Below are 20,698 nucleotides of genomic sequence, written 5' to 3' on the forward strand. Positions count from 1 at the left end.
AGATCTCATTAAACTCACCATTCCCAAGATGGCTTCTTCCTTCTTCAAAATTAGATTTAATAGTTTGTCAGGTGAATAGCTGACTTAAAATAATAACACCACAAGTCCAAGCCCTAGGGTACATATCTCAACAAGTAGAAGTCTCTAGAAGATAAACTGAAATTGGATAATTTTCCTCTGCTAGGATGCTCTTCAGTGACAAACACATTACTACTTGCTACACAGTATAACTTGATGTCATGTCTGTAAAAAAAAAGAGTCAGTGACAGTTACTAATATGTGTATATGATTAATTATAGTTCTCATTATGTCTTTGTGTGCATCATTTTGTTTAAGTATTATAAGAATTTGAAAGTTGGAGGCACTTAAAGAAATAGTCAACATCCTTAGAGATCAGGGAAATGCAAATCAAAACAATCCTGAGATTCCATTTCACACCAGTCAGAATGGCTAAGATCAAAAATTCAGGGGACAGCAGATGCTGGTGAGGATGTGGAGAAAGAGGAACACTCCTCCATTGTTGGTGGGATTGCAAGCTGGTAAAACCACTCTAGAAATCAGTCTGGCTGTTCCTCAGAAAATTGGAGATAGTACTACCTGAGGACCCAGCTATATCACTCCTAGGCATATACCCAGAAGATGCTCCAACATGTAATAAGGACACATGCTTCACTGTGCTCATAGCAGCCTTATTTATAATAGCCAGAAGATGGAAACAAATCAGATGTCCCTCAACAGAGGAATGGATACAGAAAATGTGGTACATTTACACAAAGAAGTACTATTCAGCTATTAAAAACAATGAATTCTTGAAATTCTTAGGCAAATGGATGGAACTAGAAAATACCATCCTGAGTGAGGTATCCAATCACAAAAGAACACAGATGGTATGCATTCACTGGTAAGTGGATATTAGCCCAGAAGCTCAAAATACCCAAGATACAATTCACAGACCACATGAACCCCAAGAAGAAGGAAGACCAAAGTGTGGATACTTCGGTCTTTCTTAGAAGGGGGAACAAAATACCCATGGGAAGAGATACAGAAACAGTGTGGAGCAAAGATTGAAGGAAAGGCCATCTATAGACTGCCTCATCTGGAGATCCATCCCATATACAAACATAAAAGCCAGACATTATTGTGGATGCCAACATCTGCCAGTGCCTGACAAATACAGAGGTGGATGCTCTTAGGCAACCATTGGACTGAGCACAGGGTCCCCAATGGAGGAGCTATAGAAAGGACCCAAGGAGCTAAAGGGGTTTGCAGTCCCATAGGAGGACCAACAATATCTACCAACTAGAGCTCCCAGCGTCTAAACCACCAACCAAGGAGTACACATGGAGGGACTCATGGCTCCAGCCGCACATGTAGCAGAGGATGATCTTGTTGGACATCAGTGAGAGGAGAGGCCCTTGGTCCCATGAAGCCTCGATGCCCCAGTGTAACAGAATGCCAGGACAGGGAAGTAAGGGTGGATGAGTTGGTGATCATGGGGAAGGGAAATGGGATAGGGAGTTTTCGGAGGGGAAACCAGGAAAGGGGATAACATTTGAAATGTAAATAAAGAAAATACCTAAATAAAAAAAAGTACAAGGTGGGCAGCTGGGGAGATGGCTCAGTGGTTAAGAGCTCTGACTGTGCTCTTCCAGAGGTCCTGAGTTCAATTCCCAGCAACCCCATGGTTGCTCACAACCATCTGTAATGGGATCTTTTGGTGTGTGTCTGAAGACAGCAACAGTGTACCTGTATAAATAATAATAAATAAATAAATAATATTTTTAAAATTTTTTGAAAGTTACTATGGTAGCTATTTTATTCACCCACTTGTTTTCAGTACATAAAGCCAAGAACCAGGCCTACTGTAAGTTACCATTAATTTGAAGACAAGCTCCGTATGCTTTTCCTCACTTGATGTTGACCAGCCTGAGCATACTCCTCAGCAAGATGATAACTCCCCAGTCTGACTACATAATTTGCAGGATCCAGTAAAAAATTAAAATTTAGAGCTCCTTATTTAGAATGTATGAAAAAGTTTGAGCCACAAACTGCTGTCTTGAAAGTATTAAGCCAAATGAAGTGTTTAGAAGCCAAATCAAGCTTCTAAATGGCTGCATAGGGCATAGGACTCTGAAGCTGACCCTGCTGACACCAAGGCATGTCAAACTGAAATCAGTAATCCAAAAACTACTAATTGTATGAGGCTAAGACGTGGATGTACTAAAAAGCTATCACTCTCCCGGAAGTATTGAAAAGTATGTGTGGCAGATGCAATCCAAGTTATACCTTCATAATCAATATCCTCCACATAAATTATCTGGATTAGCGAATGCATGCCCATTAGCTTTCGGTGAAATAAGATAAACACTGTTTGCCCATAATGAACACATTAATATGTATTTTTCCCAAATGTAATTCACTGATAGTCTACAGACCATGGCATCAGGAAAGTTCATTCAAGAAGAGGGAAACCATTAAATTAGATTGTAGCTTTCAACAAATATCCTCTATTTGTTCTCAGATCCCTGCATGACATTTGAAAATAAGAAACTTCAGAAAGCTGGCTACACTGTAGCTGTCACAGCAGTGGGAGCTGGGGTTGGCACCTGGTGAGCTATTAGTGAATGCAGGTGTTTGTCAGTGGGCTTGGTTGAAAGGTATTTATTCCCAGAGAGGAATGATGATAGTGTATCTTTGCTCATCACCTTTACAAAATCATCCTACACAGTGAATCAAAACTCATTCCTTGTGAGGCAAAAGTAGTTTGCCTTCTTGTAATCCATACTTACATACTTTGAACTTGTAAGTCATACTTTTTGAGGCATGGTCTCATGTTCTCAGCTTAGCATAAAACTCTCTCATAGAGCCAAACCTGGCATTAGGCTCCTGATCCTTCTGTCTCCTTCCCCAGATTTCCTGTTACGCAACTTCATATTTTTATCTTAATGGAATTTTATAAAAGTTCATTCTTCTCAAGAATGCTTAAGAACATTTTTGAATCAGGAAATGCACAGCTTATACCATCCACCTTAGAGGCTAAAGGGTTTTTTTTTTTTTTGAAAATAAATTCCTTTCTCATAGAATACATCCCAACTTCAGTTTCTCTCCCACTACACTTCCTACCAACCCCCACCTCCCCTCTTCCCCAGATCCAATTCCACTTATTTTCCTCTTCAGAAAAGGAGCAGTTCTCCAAGAGACAACAGCTAAACAAGACAAAACAAGACACAATAAGACATAAGACAAGGCCAAAGCTCTCATATCAAGGCTGGGTAAAGCAACCCAATGGGAGGAAAAGAGTCTCAAGGTAGGCAAAACCATCAGAAATACACCTGCTCCCACTTTGAAGAGTCCCACAAAACACCAAGCTAACAGCACAACATGCAGGCAACGGACCTGGTGCAGGCCCCATGCTTGTTTCTGTCTCTGTGAGCCCATATGAGCCCTGCTGTGTTGATTTGGTGGACCACCATCTTCTCTTGACTCCTTGGTGTCCTCCTTCTCTGATGACTCCTACAATCTTTAACTCTCCTCTTCCTCAAGGTTCCCTGGTCACCAAGGGGAAGGGACCTGATAGAGACCTCCAGTTTAAGCTGTCTCTGCATAATATCTGGCTTTGGCTTTGCACACACTCCCATCTATCTGCTGGCAGAGGAAGGCTTTCTGGTGCTATCTAGAAAAGACATCAAACTATGCATATAACAGAATGTCATTATTCTAGCTCATTGTTCCAGTTCATTTGTTTGGGTGGGTTATTGGTTTTTGTTGTTATGGTTTTGGTTTTAGTTTTGGTTTTGCCAGTTGTGTCTGGTTCTACCCTAGGTCTCTTAATTATCCAGTCAAATTTGAATGAGAATTTATGGGAAATGCAAACATCTGTTCTATTAATGCACTCTTTTTAGATCAAGAATACTTTCATAATCATTGTCTTTAATAGCTCTGATATTTTAGAAATAAATGTTCCTTAAGTTGTGCTTTTTGGATATTTTATCATGATTAAAGTTATTTACCTTTAATTAATAATATTGAGACAGTAATGTGTCCTTCATCTACCTTACACTGGGAATGCTAATTTATGTTGCTTAGTTGAAGAGCTGCCAAATTTCTCCAGTTTAATTATTTTTTGTATACACCCTTGTAACTAAGAAACAGTCTCTTGGAAGACACTTTAAGATGATGAAAATATCTTATCCATCATCAAAAGTTCCCCTAGATCTAGCATTCACTGGTAATTCTTGCCTGGTACAATGTTTATTGTTGTAGCATCCACTGGTAATTCTTGCCTGGTACAATGTTTATCACTGTAGCATCCACTGGTAATTCTTGCCTGGTACAATGTTTATCACTGTAGCATCTGCTGGTAATTCTTGCCTGGTACAATGTTTATCGCTGTAGCATCCACTGGTAATTCTTGCCTGGTACAATGTTTATCACTGTAGAATCCACTGGTAATTCTTGCCTGGTACAATGTTTATCACTGTAGCATCCGCTGATAATTCTTGCCTGGTACAATGTTTGTCGCATTGATTGGCAGATGGTGCTTCTCTAACTCAAAAATGACCTTGTTAATCATAATCTACTTGCCAACATTCTATTGTTAATAAATCTTTTTATTTACATGCTTATGTATATGTTGCATGCATGGGTGTGTGTATATGTGGGTGGTGGGGGGTACATGAGTACATGCGAATGAATAGTGGTGCACATATGGTAGTATGTGCACATGCATGTGTGCACATTCATGTTCATGATAAAGGACAACCTTGGGTTTCATTCTTCAGGAGCTATTAAGTATTTTTTGAGATGATTTCTCTTTGGTCTGCACTTCACTGAATAGGCTAGACTGGATGGACAGTGCATCCCAGGAATCCACTTATCTCTATTCCCCCAATGCTGAGATTATAAGCACAGGCCACCTAACCTGGGATTTTTATGTGAGTGCTAGAGGTGAAACTCAGGTCCTCATGATTGTATAGCAAACAATTCACTGACTGATTTTCTAACTTGCCTCTTACCAATATGGAATTCTGATCTCTTATATTTAATGGTTCATAACCCATGATTAAACTTAATTATTTTGATTCTCAGATATCCCAGATTTGAAAAGTGGAAGCACTTCAGCCAACTCTTGGATCTTGTGTGTGTGTGTGTGTGTGTGTGTGTGTGTGTGTGTGTGCATTTCAAAGATAAATATTGGCTTCTTTTATACTTTCTCCATTGATTTCCACTGACTTAGAATTCCACTGACTTCAGCTATTAGTTTCATTCATTCATTCCCTTTGCTTTGGCTTCTGATAAAACAGTCTGTGTGTGTGTGACCTTGTGTATTTACTGGTATGAGCAGATGCATTGGAGGGTGGCTTTATGCTGCAGCATTGTCTCTGTCCAATCACATTAGGGCAGTGACAGGCCTGTGATTGGACAGGAGTAAGAGGTGGAGCTAAAGTTGGAGGAAAAGAAAGGTCAGGGGCAGAAGGAGAGAGGGATCATCATCAAGTTAGAGGATGATGAAGAGTCAGATCTCAAGTGGTTATTATACAACCAAGCAGAGGTTTTTATAAAACATTAATTATAATTAATATATTACAAAATATATTAATTAATATTGTCTTTATTATCGGGTTCTGAAATTATTGTATTGGCATCTTGTAAATTGTGATTTTATTACTATATAAATCTGATTGGATATTAAGGCCTTAAAAATCATGCTTTACTTATTGGGTCCTAGGTGCTATCTAGATGAATGATTGTGGGGTGTGTAAAGAGTTGCTTATGAGTGAGATATTACAAATAGCTGGGAGAAAATGACAAGAGCCTGCTGGGACATGGTGATGCCTGTACAGCACCAGCTCAAGAACATGGCCTGGGGGCAAATGGGGTTTGCGGGGTGGATTCATTTTTTAAATATTCCCACAACAGCTTTATTCTTCAATCACCTCCCACTTTACTTTTAAGATTTATTTTATTTGTATGTATGCATTTATGTGAGTGCCTGTGCAGGTACACAAGCCTATGTGGGCCAAAAAGACTGCATCTCTTGGAAGATGAAGTATACTTTTCATACTTACAACATCTTCTCCATCTCTAGAAGTGTTTCTTGCTCTACTTCTAGAAGCTATTCAGATGTTACACGTCACTAGAGTAACTGATAATGTATGGCTCACAGGCATTTGTCTCGTCACAGTTACCAGCAGCAGCAACAGCAGCATCTCAGCGCCTTCTTAAGTCCAATTGTGTCATTTGTTTGCTTGTATAAATGAGCTGCTCATCTTTCATGCATTCAACCAGGGGAGCTTAGGAACAGTATGCATCTGTTAAGCTGTCCAAAAGTCAATGCCATCAGTACAGGTATTTGCCTCTAACACTTTCCTCACACTCCTGAACTATATTCTTTTTGATAAAATCATTCATGTGTTCTACTAATTTGCTAAATTTCTGAGTCCTTTTCATAATGCATTTCTTATGAACCATAACTGGATCTCAGTTTTATAACATTTATTTGGTTGGTTGTTTTGTTTGTTTGTTTGCTTCATATATGTGGAAGCATGTATGCTCCCATATGCAAGATGTCCAATATGTCAGAGAACAGATTGCAGGAAGAAATATGTTCTGTCCTTCTTTCCTGTAGAACCCAGGAACCAAATTCTAGTCATCACCACAGGCAGCAAGCACTTTCACTGCTGAGCTATCTCTCTGGTCTCTGTAGTTGCTGTTGTTGTTGTTGTTGTTGTTGTTGTAGTAGTTGTTGTTGTTGTTGTAGTAGTAGTTGTTGTTGTTATAGTTGTTGTTGTAATTGTTGTTGTTGTTGTAGTAGTTGTTGTTGTTGTGGTTGTTAAAAATATATTTTTTCATATAGTATATTTCTATTATGGTTTTCTATTCCCCTAACCTACAACTCCTCCTGATCCTCCCTACATACCCAACCAGCAAATCTATATATACCCTTTCTTGTTCTCTGTCTTTCATTTAAAAAAGATAATAGGCATCTTTTAAAAAAAGAAAAATAATTAAATAAGATAAAACAAAAACAAACCTTAATAGGAATACATAAACAAACAAAAAGAGTCCAAGACACAAAAAGTGCATATGGGCACAGAGATACATGCATTGGCATGCCCAGAAATCTCCTAAAACAAAATTATAAAGTTGGAAATCATAATATATGAGCAAAAGACCTGTAGAGAAAAAAAAAGGAAGGAAGGGAGTGAAGGGGAGGAAGGAAGGAAAGAAGGGAAGAAGGAAGGAAGGAAGGAAGGAAGGAAGGAAGGAAGGAAGGAAGGAAGGAAGGAAGGAAGGAGAAACAAAGAAACAAAGACACTCAGACAAGGGTTTATGAGACTAAATATTCCAAAAGTACCAGTGAGCGCATTTTGGCTATCTACTGCTGAGCATGGAGCCTGCCTTTAAGAGTAGTTTATATGCTCAGTGAGCCTTCACTAGAGGAAACTAATTTTATTTTAATTTGTGAGTGGTTATCAACTGTGCATAGCTTCTGAGTTAGGGTATGGTTTTGTGTCTACCGTGAAGGCATTGTGCATGCTGTCACAGTCTGAGTTCATGTGAGCGACTGTATTCCTGTGTCTACCGTGAAGGCATTGTGCATGCTGTCACAGTCTGAGTTCCTGTGAGCGACTGTATTCCTGTGTCTACCGTGAAGGCATTGTGCATGCTGTCACAGTCTGAGTTCATGTGTGCGACTGTATTCCTGTATTTAAACTGTCATGTTTTCTTAGAGTCCTCCATCACCTCTGGTTCTTTTTTGTCTTTCTTTCTTTCTTTTTTTTTTAAATTAATCATTCCATTCATTTACATGATACCACACTTCCAGGTTACCCCTCTACCACCACCCCATTCCATATCTGACCCCCTTCCCCTTTGCCTGTATGAGGGTGCTCCCCCACCCACCCACACTCTCCTGACCCACTGCTCCAGCATCACCCTACTCTGAGGCATCAAACCTCCAAGGGCCTCCCCTCTCACTGCTGTCAGGTAAGGCCATCCTCCGCCTTATGTATCTGGAGCCATGAATCTCTCCAGGAACACTCCTTGGTTGTTGGTCTAGACTCTGGGAGAACTGGGTGGTCAGGCTAACCTATGTTGTTCTTCCAATGGGGTTGTAATCCCCCTCTGCTCCTCCAGTCCTTCTGCCAGCTCCCTCACCAGGTTCCCTGAGCTCAGTTTGATAGTTGGCTCCAAGCATCCACATCTGCATTGGTCAGTTGCTGGCCAAACCTCCCAAGGAACTAGGTTCCTGTCAGCAAGTGCCTCTTGATCATGGCAACAGTATTGGGTTTGGTGTTTGCAGACATGATGGATCCCAGGTGTAGTCCCTGGTTGACCCCTCCTTCACTCTCTGTTCCATTTTTGTCCCTGTTTTTCCTTTGAACAGGAACATTTCTGGGTTCAAAACTTTGAGATGGGTAGATAGCCCCATCCCTTGAGCAGGGGCCATCTCTGTATACTGGAGGTGGTCTGCACAGGTTCTATCTCCCCATCATCTGTGCATTTCAGCTAAAGTCATCTCCATTGGATCCTGGGAGCCTCACTTTTCTGTGGTGTCTGTGACCCTCCAGTGGCTATCCTCAGTTCCTCATCCCCCTACTACATATTTTTGTTCAGTTTCCTGGCCTCTCTATACCTCTCTCACATCTCCTCCAGTTCCTGATACTGCCCCCTTTATTTCCTTTCCCTCGTACCTGAGGACCCAGCTATACCACTTCTGGGCATATACCCAAAAATGCTCCAACATATAACAAGGACACATGTTCCACCATGTTCATAACAGCCTTATTTATAATAGCCAGAAGTTGGAAACAACCCAGATGTCCCTCAACAGAAGAATGGATACAGAAAATGTGGTACATATGCACAATGGAGTACTATGCACAGAGATTAAAAACAATGACTTCATGAAATTCACAGGCAAATGGATGGAACTAGAAAATATCCTGAGTGAGGTAACCCACTCACAAAAGAGCACACCTGGTATGAACTCGCTGCTAAGTGGATTTTAGTCTAAAAGCTTGGAATACCCATACAACCAACAGACCATATGGAGGGTAGAGGGAATGAAGACCAGGGTGTGGATGCTTCAGTCCTGCATTGAGGGGGGACAGGACGATCATGGGAGGTAGAGGAAGAGGGAGACCTGGAAGTGGGAGAGGAAGGGGAGAAAATAAGGGGGGCAGTATCAGGAACTGTTGCACATTTCTATTGCTGCTACCTTGGCCATTCAAGTTTCCTCTTTTGAGAATTCTCTATTTGATCTGCATGATATTTTTTAAATTGAATTATTTATTTTCTTAACTTCCTGGGTGGTGGTTGTTCTTGTTCTTCTCCTTCTCCCCCATCTCCTCCTCCTCCTTTCACTTCTCCTCCTCTATCAAATGTGTAATTGGTAAATGTCTTTTGCCATTCTCTAGCCTGTCATTTTTCCCCAAATAATGGTTCTCTCTGCCATACAAAAACTTTTCAATTTCATGAGGTCCCTTTTATTACTTGTTGATCTTAGTTCCTGTGCTAGTAGTGTTCTGTTCAGAGGTCTTTTCTTATGCCAGTGAGGTCAAGGCTGATCACCACTTTCTCTTCTTTCAGGCTTCATGGATCTGGTTTTATGTTGATGTCTTTGATCCATTTGGAGTTGATGTTTGTGCATGGTGATGTTTGTCTCTGTTTGAATTCTTCTGCATGAAGCCACCCAGTTTGACTTCGCCACTTGTTAAACATGCTGTCTTTTTGCATTGTGTTTTTCTAGCTTCTCTATCTATCAAGAATGAGGTGTCCATAGTTGTGTGGATCTGTGTCTTGGCTTTTAATTTAATATTACTGAAACTCATAAATTAACTATAATTTTGTATCCTGCCACTTTGTTGAAAATGTTTATTTGCTTTAGGAGTTTCCTGGTAGAATTTTTAAGATCGCTTATTTATATAAACATGTCATCAAATAAAGATACTTTGACTTCTTCATTTCCTAATTGTATCACCTTAATCTTCAGTTGCCTTAGTGCTCTAGCTATAAGTTCAAACACTATACTGAGTAAGTGGGAAGAGTAGATTAGCTTGTCTTGTTCCTGGTTTTAGTGGAAAGGTTTTGTTTCTCTCCATTTAAGTTGATGTTGGCTATAAGCTGTAAATCACCTTTATTATGCTGAGGTATGTCCCTTATATCCCTACTCTATCCAGAACTTTTATCATGAAGGGGTGTTGGAACTTGTAAATGGCCTTTGTTGCACCTGAGAAGACAACATGATTTTTTTTTCTTCGGTTTGTTTTTTTATTTTAGATTACATTTATCAATTTGTGTGTTGAACCATCCCTGCATCTCTGGGATGTAGCCTACTTGATCATAGTGGATGATGTTTTGATATGTTCTTATATTAAGTTTATCAGGCTATTTCTTTATATAGTTCTGTGATGGCTACCTACTATTTAATTATGATTCTATCACTTGGTTATCCATATTAAGTTTAAATATACTATCTTTACACTTATTTCCCAAGTACCCTTTGTATTCTCCCCCTTTTCTTCCTTCTTTAATTAATAGAATATTTCTAAATTTCACTTTTTCTCACTTTTGACTAGAAAGCTATTGATGACCCAGCACATGGTTGTCTCTAGGTACACAGGTGGTTGGGTTGAGGAGTGCTTATATTGGGGTTTTACATGTTTTTTCTTTATTCACACCATTTTAAATGCCATATCATGCTACTACCTATTTTATTGACTAATTTCAAATAAGAAGTCCTTGGTAGTTCTTATCACAATATGTTAGATATATGAATTCTTTTTGCCTGCACATAATTCATGAGGAGATTGAAATAAACAACACACACACAGACACACACACACACACACACACACACACACACATGTTCGTATCCTTAATGGCTACACTGGGTGATAGGAATGTCATTTTTTTAAGAAACAGACTTTTTATTGATTCTTCATGAATTTCACATAATGCATCCCAATTCCAGTCATCTCACCATCCCTTCATACACCATCCACCCTTACAACTTCCCTCCCCACAAAAAAATCTCATTGTACAAGCTATAGTGTGTCACAATGTGCCCCACAGTACACCTATTTTGTTCACACATCTTTACTTGCAAATGCTCATTGCAATGAGTTATTGGTCTGATTTGAGACCTCTGGCTTCTGCTACACTATCTATAGTAGATCCTCAAGGGGATATCTCTTAGATATTTTGTTGCCCTATGCTATGGAGATCCTGTAGTTTTGAATCTGCAGGGACCTTCTTATGCTCCAGACGATCATAGATGGGGTAGGTGTTGGAATGGGCTAACTCAGAGCCCTACATCTAGACTTGGGTGGTACCTGAGGTGCTCAGCCTGCTAGCCATCCTGCACCCACACCAACAGGGTGAACTCTTCAGCACTGCCCAGGCTAGCTCACCCAATGTAACTGACAACAAGGAGCAGGGCCAGCTCAGGGAAAGTTCACTAGTTCCTTCCCTAGCAGGGCCAGCTCTAGGAGGTTCAGGGCCTGGTCTCCCAAGTTCTGCAAATGGTGAGAGGAAGGGGTGGCTCTTCCGACTGTCAAAAGTGGCAAGGGGTGAGGCTGAGAGGGAATGTCTCCCTCATCCACACCGTTCTATAGCAGACCAGAGGCAGGGCAGCTGCTTGCCCAGGCTCATTCCCTTGAGACCAGTTCACCTGCAATAACATGCCACAGGGACAAGATCAGCTCTGCTGTTGGACTGACCTTCCAGGGCCAGCTCTGCACAGCCCTCAGACATGAGCATGGCCCAGGCAGCAGTCCAGACCAGGGGGCTCCACCAGGTGTTTGGTGGAGCCAAACCCCAAATTGCTACAGGGCTATCAACCCAGACATGTCCCTCGGAGACAGCACAGACCAGGATCTTACCATGGCCTTAAGTGACATCATGGCTATTCAGATCAGGCTATTCCTCACTACCCTCAAGTCTTCAATTCAGCCTCTCTTCATTATGCACGTATCTTTCTGCTTCTTGATTGCTCATCTTAGTGGCATCCAAGGAATCTGGGTGTCTGGGGATGTCTCAGAAGTGCTTTGCCCTGCCTGTGCCATGTGGCACTGGGCAAGGGTTGTCTCTGGTGTCGTCTGCTTGCCTGGGCCTGTGTGACACCAAGCTGGGGGTTGTCGGGATTGTTCTGCCTTGCTGGACTGGTGGCCAGGAATGTGCTTTATGTTAATGAATTTACTTGTGGTAGTGAACCATCCATCCTCTATTCTACATTACAGTCATTAATTAATACCTCTGTCCTCACCATTCGATTGGCTTCTTCCTTTTAAGTTTAGGTAAACATGGATTTTAGGGTTTGTATTCTTGTTTTGAGATTATTTGTTTAGGTATGTTTGTATATATGTGCATATGCATGTGTGCACATGTGTGTGCAAGCCATATTCAATTTGTATGCCATTCCTCAGGGACCATTCACCTTCTTTGTTTACTTTTTATATTAAAAATATAATATAATTAAAACAAAATTTTTGTTTTGTTTTTTGTAAGAGACTTTTTTTAAAACAGATCTTTAGTAAATACAAAAGCAAACTTGAATACTAATAAAATGAATATATTTGTTTTACTTTTAATAAAGGGGACATCTTAATGGAATATTTGATACAATGGAACAAGAGCATTTCAACATTTCTCAGAGTTGATTAGTATTTTGATTTTATAATCATCAGTTCTAGGAATGCTTCTTCACATAAATATGTGTAGAAAAATGGTAGAGTATGTTTTGGATCACCAGAACTTGTTGAAAATTCTTTATTTCAACAACAACAACAAAAAAAAAAATACCTAATCTTTTTTTTTTCTTATAAGGGCAATATTTAATTGGGGTTGGCATACATGTTCAGAAGTTCAATCCATTATCATCAAGGCAGGAACATAGAAGAATCTGGGTAAGCATGATGTTGGAGGAGCTGAGAGCTCTAGATGTTCATATGAAAGCTGCTAGCAGAATACTGGCTTATAGGAAGCTAGGATGAGGGTCTCAAGACCATGCTCACAGTGACACACCCACTCCAAGGCCAACTCTAAATAGGGCTACTCCCTGGACCAAGCATATACAAACTATCACATTCCATTCCCTGGCCCCCACTGGTTTGTTCAAATGCCTGAGTCTATGGGACCATACCAAAACATAGCATAATAAAAAATACATTTAGTCCAACCTCTAAAGCCCCCATAGTCTATAGCAGTCTCAACAATGTTAAAAGTCCAAAGTTCGAGGTCTTTTCTGAGATTCATCCAATCACTTAACTGTAATTGCCAAAGCAAAACCAGAAACCAGCTGGGCAGACTCCAAACTCTGCATCTCCATGGCTGATGTCAAAGCAGTCTTCAGATCTCCAATTCCCTTTTCATCTTTGTTGACTGCAACAAATTTTTCTCTCCTGGGCTGGTTCCAGTCCCTGTTTGCACCTTTCCTCAGCAGATAGCCCATGGCACTGGCATCTTGAACATCTTGGGGACTCCGAGGCAACTTTAATGTTATAAGCTTCTTGTTTCAATTTCTGGGATCCACACATGATCTTCTGGGCTTCTCCGAAGGGCTAGCATCACCTCTCCAGCTCTGCCTCTGTAGCACTCTAAGCTCGGGTTGGTCCATTCCACTGCCACTGCTGTTCTTGATGATCATCCCATGGTACTGGCATCTCCAATACACTGAGGTCTTTCGTTGTTAACTAAGCTTTACCAGTACCCGCTCATAGGCTCTCTTCATGGTGCCAAGCCTCAACTCCTTTGCATGACCCCTTCAGTCCTAGTTGTCAACTGCAACTGTGGCCGCACCTTCACCAATGGCCTTCTATGGACTCTCACAGTCCCAAGCCTCAGCTGTTCTTCCTGGTGCCTTCATGCCTTCCAAACAAACACAACCTGGGTGATTCTTACACATTACAAAGTACACCTGCAGCATGAGGTGCAACCTTGGCTATCTCTGGAACACAGCTTCTTGTGCTCTCAGAAAATACTTCCCAGTAGATTTCACCTCAATCCTGCTGGTCTTAATTACCGCCAATTAACCAGCATCAATCATCGCAGTAGTCCTCTCTATTCTTTCTTGTCTCTACTATGCCTGGATGTAAATTTAGCTAGATGAGATCTTGCCCCAAGGTCACCACTCCCTTAATTCAACTTAATATCTGTGAACACAGGATTCAACTCCATTTCACTTCCTGGTGCCCCTTTATACGTTTCCTTTTTAAGCTTGCTAAGCTTGTTCAAAATGCTGTTCATGAGACTTAACCATAAAACAGAGTCTGTCTTGGGTGTTTCTGAGATTGCCTTTGTTAATGTAATTAATATTAATTTCTTTGCTTTGGTCTTAGGTAGACTCTTCAGACAAGGGCAAAAAGCAGCCACATTCTACACCAAAATATCACAAAAACAGTCTCTTGGCCAAATATTAAAATTATTCTCTGAAACCTCTAGAGACAGGCTTCCCACAATTCAAATCACCCTCAGCAACAAAGCCTTCCGTATCCCTACTAGGATAGGCCACTAAGTCCCACTTAAAGCACTCAACTGCTTTCCAAATCCAAAGTCCCCAAATCCACATTCTCCCAAATGAAAGCATGGTCAGGCCTATCACAGCAATATCCCAGTCCCTGGTACCAACTTCTGTCTTAGGGTTTTACTGCTGTGAACAGACACCATGACCAAGGCAACTCTTATAAGGACAGCATTTAATTGGGGCTGCTTTACATGTTCAGAAGTTCAGTCCATTATCATCAAGATGGGAACGTGGCAGCATCAAGGCAGGCACGGTGCAGGAGGAGCTGAGAGGTCTACGTCTTCATCTGAAGGCTGCTAGCAGAATTCTCTGACCTAATTTTAAGACAAAATATATTTCATGATTTTTAATAGAACTTAAAACAGTAGTTCAAATGTCAAGTTTTAAAAAATAATAATTAAGCTGACTGATAAATGTGTTCTTTTTGTCTTCTATTTCACTCAAAATGGAAGGAATGACAATGGAAATGAGATTCTTACTGTACCTCCCCAGCCAATGAATTAATAGCTAACTAGTAACATATAGGTTAGTAAACACTTACTTTGCATATCATTTTTACTTAGATTGCTATAGTGTTTGCAGGGTAATTTGGAAACTTGATTTCTTGTTATAAATTCAATTCTGCATTTACTTCATGATTGTATTATATGAATAAAACTCGACTTCTCTTAAATAGAAACCACCTTGTTTTAAAGGCAGGTCCCTCACTGAGACTTGTCTCCAATTAGGATAGGCATGCTGGATAGAAAGCCCCTGGGATCTAGCCAACTCTGTCCTATGGTGCTGGGCTTACAGGCATGCATCACTGTGACCTATTTTTTTGCCCAGGTGCTGAGCATGGACTTCAGTTCCTCATCCTTGCACATCAGGAACTTTCCCAATCGAGCTATCTCCCCAGTCTACTTGATGAAGTCAAATGTCTGAAATTTCTTCTTTATGATTTTGGTTAATTTTTTTGTTTTGTCTTGCACGAAGATGAATTTATCCCACTTGTGATATAATAGCCTTTTGTACTTTTTCCAGATGTTTGAAATGTTTGCTTTTACATTTAGTCCTTTAATCTACTCAGAATATTTTAACTTTATTCTCATATTTTGTCCATCTTCTATGAATCCTGCACACAGTCCACCCCGTCATCTCACCCCGTACCTAAGACCTGAGTGGTGTTTATAGTTCAGTCTGGTTGCTGAATCCTTATGAAGGTTTTCCCTGTAAGCAAGCACTGTCCAGTGAGAACAGCAGAGGAATCCCCCACCAAGCTCACCCCTCCTCTAATTCCAGCCTGTATCCATTCCCTTTTACATGTGTGTCTGCCTTATAAAAAAGATGGAGTGCTACTTAATTTCCACATAAACTTATCACATTCACTGCAAGTGTTTGACAAACTAAAGTAAGATTTATTAGTAGTAATCAACCAAATGCCTCGTAAAAATTAAGTGAATTTTTAAAGTATTCTCTGTTAAGAAAAATACCTAAAAATGATCCCAGATCAGGACAAAATATCTCACTGTAGAATGAACATCTAAATATGAAAATGAGAAAGAATTCTAGATGCTTTAGGAAGCAGGTCTGCCCCATCCTAAAATATCCTACTATACAAATTAGAATAGACTGTTTCCATCATGCAGCATGTACCCTATTTAACTTCCAGAGCCGAGTGCCTCTCTGGCTGACATTTTGAATATATATAGAAAGAAATGCCACTTTGGAAATTAATACGGCAGTTTCTCAGAAAATTGGGACTCAATCTACCTCAAAACTCAGCTATACCACTCTAAGATATATTTCAAGGGTATACACTCTATCCTACCACAAACACAGTTGCTCAACTATATTTATATCAGCTTTACTCATAATAGCCAGAAACTGGAAACAACCTATACGTCCTTCAACAAAGGAATGGATAGAAAAAAATATGAGGTACATTTGCACAATGGAGTATTACTCAGTTGTTAAAAATAAAGACATCCTGAACTTTTCAGGCAAATGAATAGAACTAGAAAAGACCATCCTGAGTTAAGTAACTCAGATCCAGAAAGACAACATGGTATGTATTGTGGATGTCATTCATACAGGACAATCATGTTATAATCCATGGACCCAGAGAAGCTAAATCAGAAAGAGGGCTCAAGGGGGGTATGGATGGATCTCCCTGAGAAGGGGAAATAGAATAGATATAGCAAGTGGACTTGGGCAAGGTGGAGACTGCAACAGGCGGGATCAGGTGGGGAGAGGATGAAGGGAGAGAGTACTGGGAGAGACAACTGGAAAGGGGTGAAATTCAGAGGCCGGGTAGAAACCTAGTGCAATGGATATTCCCAGGAATCTATGAGGTTGACCCTAGCTAAGACTCCTAGTGAATGGAGATACAGAGCCTGAACCAGTCATCTCCTATAACCAGGCAAGACTTCCAGTGGAGGGACTGAGACACCAACCCAGCCAAAAAACCATCGACCTACAATTTGTCCTGCCAGCATGATGTGCTGGGACAAAGGTGGCACAGAATTTGTGGGAGTGGCTAATTTGTCTAACTTGAGACCCATGACACAAGAGAAAGGTCATCCCTAACACTGCCTGGCGTACCAGGATCCAGAGGCTGAATATCCAAGAGGAGACCTTGGATAGAAACAAAATTGGAAAAACAAACAAACAAACAAACCCATAGATAAGTGCCTAACTCATTTGTCACCAGAGGGACTTTATCCAGCAACTGATGGGAGCAGACACATAGCCATACATTCGGTGGAGCTCAAGGAACCCAGCTGAAGAGTGGGAGGAAGGATTGTAGGAGCCAGAGAGCTCAAGGACACCACAAGAAAACCTACAGAATCAACAAATCTGGACTCACAGAGGCTCACGGAGACTGAACTGACAATCAGGGAGCCTGCATGGGTCTAAGCTAGGGCTCGTTGTTTTATTGGGATTCCTAACCAAGGAAGCGGGGGCTATTTCTGGTGCTTTTGACTGCTTTCGGGACATTTGTCTGCCTACTGGGAGGCCTAGTCCATCTGTAATACTGGAGGAGTTGCCTAATCTTATTGCAACTTGAAATGCCTCCCTGGGAGGCCTGACCTTTTCTGAATCTATATAGAGGAGTGGATAGGGAAGGAGGAGGTGGGGGAGTGGGTGGAGAAAGAGGAAACTGCAATAGGGATGTAGTATATGAGAGGATAAATTAATACAAGAATTTACCTGAGAGTTTAGAGACTGGGTTGGGGGAGCAGGGAGTGTATTGTTTGTGGTTGTGTGTATAGATTTTCACCTGTAGGCTACCCCCCAAAATGTACATTCCCAGAATGATTCTGATGTTTATATAATGACCATTGGTTTGCTTTCATCAGTCAGTACTCAAACTCACTCGAGCAAAATGCCTACTTGAGTTGGTTGCTGGGTAAATTCAACAGTCTTTTATATGCTCCAGAGTTTGTTATCTCAGACACGCCATACACTCACTTCATGCCCTCTGACAGACCCTTATAGCTGTTCTTCTTGAAAACAGCAAGGCCTCAACCTACTGGTAGGAAATCAGCCTTCAGAAAGCAGAGTTGGCTCTTAGAACCCTTGAGATGAACAGAGGATAGAAAGGCTAGGAAGGCCAAAACTTGACAAGACTCTAAAAGTGCTAATTGGAAAATGACCACTAGAAAGATGGCGCACAGCCTTGATTTCCTAGGGTGAGAAAAAAAGAAAATACACAAGAAACTAAGTGAGAACATCAACATCTAGGTAATACATGAAAAAAAAGGGGGGGTTGTTTCCTTTTGGCAATGTTGTCATTCTGATCCTAGCACTGGCTATCACTATTCATAAGAACAAGCAATTCAGTATCAAAAGACTTTATTGCATGTGTATCTCATGAATACCCCTCAACTCCACAATGTGTCAACTGAATTAACAGGCCAGCAATTTGGGATTTATGCTTGCTAAGACACTCAGCCCTCGCTATATATACTTCTACAAAATCCTCTTATGATAAACAATCCCTTGATATTTTAAGTTGTTTCTCTGAATACTACAGAGAATAAATAATGTGTTTCTTGTTTTGTTTGCTAGGTTTAATTTCCAAAAATTTTTCCATTTGGTAAATAAGAATTCAATGTAACCATGTATTTATACTGAAAAGACCTTCCCAAAAATTGTTTTGAAGAAAAGATTTAAAGGCTGGCTGCCACTGATAATAATAAATCTCTTTGAGGAACTAACAAAAATCATATATACTATTATTGCAACTAGTAAAAACTGGTTTCCAGGACACAGACACAAACAAAGGTTTGGTTCATTTTTTCTGTTTTCTCCTAATGTTCTCTTTTCTGAATTAAATGTCTTATTAAAATGAATAAGCGTCCTGGTGTCCTAGGGCTAATTACTATAGCAAATTGACACAGCATATATTGCTTAAAATAATATAAATATTTTCTTCCCATAGTTTTGGAAGACCAGAAGTCTAAAGTAAAGTGTATGGAAGGCCACCTGCTCCCTCTGAAGTTTGTAAGAAAGGATGCACCCTTGCTTCTGGTAGAATCTTGAAGTCTCTGGCCTGACACTGTACCAACCAATATACTTTAAGTTAATCACATCTACAAGATTCTAATTACCTCTGCAAAATGGACAGGGATTTTAATTATTATTCAATTAAGATCATCATTTCAAGAGTTTTTCCTTTGAGTGAGATAAACATCAATTATCTAAAATATCTACTATCAAAGACTGCCCAGAAGTGTGTGTGTGTGTGTGTGTGTGTGTGTGTGTGTGTGTATGTGTGTGATATGTGCATCTGTGTGTATACATCCACACATGGATGACAGAGGTCAACCTTGGTGTCATTCCTCTGGGTGAGATCCACTTTCTTTGGTTTTATTTGAAGACAGGATCTCTTATTGGCCTGAGAATTACTAATTCAGATAGGCTGGCTGACCAGTGAGTCCTACAGAAACTCCTGTCTCTGCCTTCTGAGCACTAGAATTGTAAGCTTGAACCACCACACCCAGATTTTTCATACATACATATATACATATATATACACACACATATACATATATACATATATATATACATATATATGTTCATATATATTCATATACATATGTAGTATGTACATATACATGGGATTTTTCTGGTGCTGCTATGTATTCAAATGCTAAATACTGACCCCCAAGATCTAGTTGCCCCCAATGAGGAAATTCTCACATTCACCAGCTTTTGTGGTATGAGCCTTGCTCCCCAATAATTGGTCAATAACAGGCTAAAACCTGTGATTGGGCAATAGATAGGGTAAGCAGATTTTCAGTTAGCCAGTTGAAGGCTGAAGATGGAAACTGAGAAAAAGAAGAAAGGACATGGAGAGAAGAAGAAGCTGCCATGAGAGGAGATGGACCATGAGCACATGGCCGGGAGAAACACCAAGAAACAGGGGACATATGAATGGAGTGTAAGTTAGAACAGCTCCAAACCTGCCCAATCTAGGCTTACAGTTTGTAAATAAAATACCTGGATTGTGTGTCTTTTATATGGGCTAGCTAGAATTTTTGTGTTTGCAGGGTAAGAACGTATCAATGAGCCATGGCTCTAACTATGTCTGCAGAGAGATTCATAAGCATAGGATTGGTGAGATAGAACAAAAAAAGTATCAGGAATACATGGGAAAGTACACAAGTTAGAGTAGATGAGTGAAGCATTGGAAATGAATATACATTTAAAAAAATATAAAAACTCTGCTGTGTTAGAGAACTTCTTCAGATTCCTCAAAATCCATTTTACCACCATCCATACCTCTAAGAACATCAGATAAAATCCCATCTGCTAACCTTATTGGTGTAGTGGTAAAGATGCCTCCTGAATAGCACCACCACTATAATTAATAATCCATAAGTGTTCGCTAAAACCCTTAGATTCAATGCAAAAGAAACATTAGGTGAAGCCATAAAATGGAGAAAGAACCTCCTTATGTTGCATTACTAAACATTCTTTATGTTTCTAAAGATCAAGTGGATAAACAAGTATGGTAAAAAATCAGGTTGGGCAAAATAGTTGGGGGGTTTTGAGTAGGCTGAGACAAAAATAATTGTGGAGACGTGTATACAAGTGCAAGAGTTAAACTGGAAACAAAAATTACCCGAGGACTGTTTACACTTGGTCATTCTCTATTTCCCCTAAATTCACAGACCACAATTT

This window comes from Mastomys coucha, unplaced genomic scaffold, assembly GCF_008632895.1.
Source record: "Mastomys coucha isolate ucsf_1 unplaced genomic scaffold, UCSF_Mcou_1 pScaffold21, whole genome shotgun sequence".
Lineage (NCBI taxonomy): Eukaryota > Metazoa > Chordata > Mammalia > Rodentia > Muridae > Mastomys > Mastomys coucha.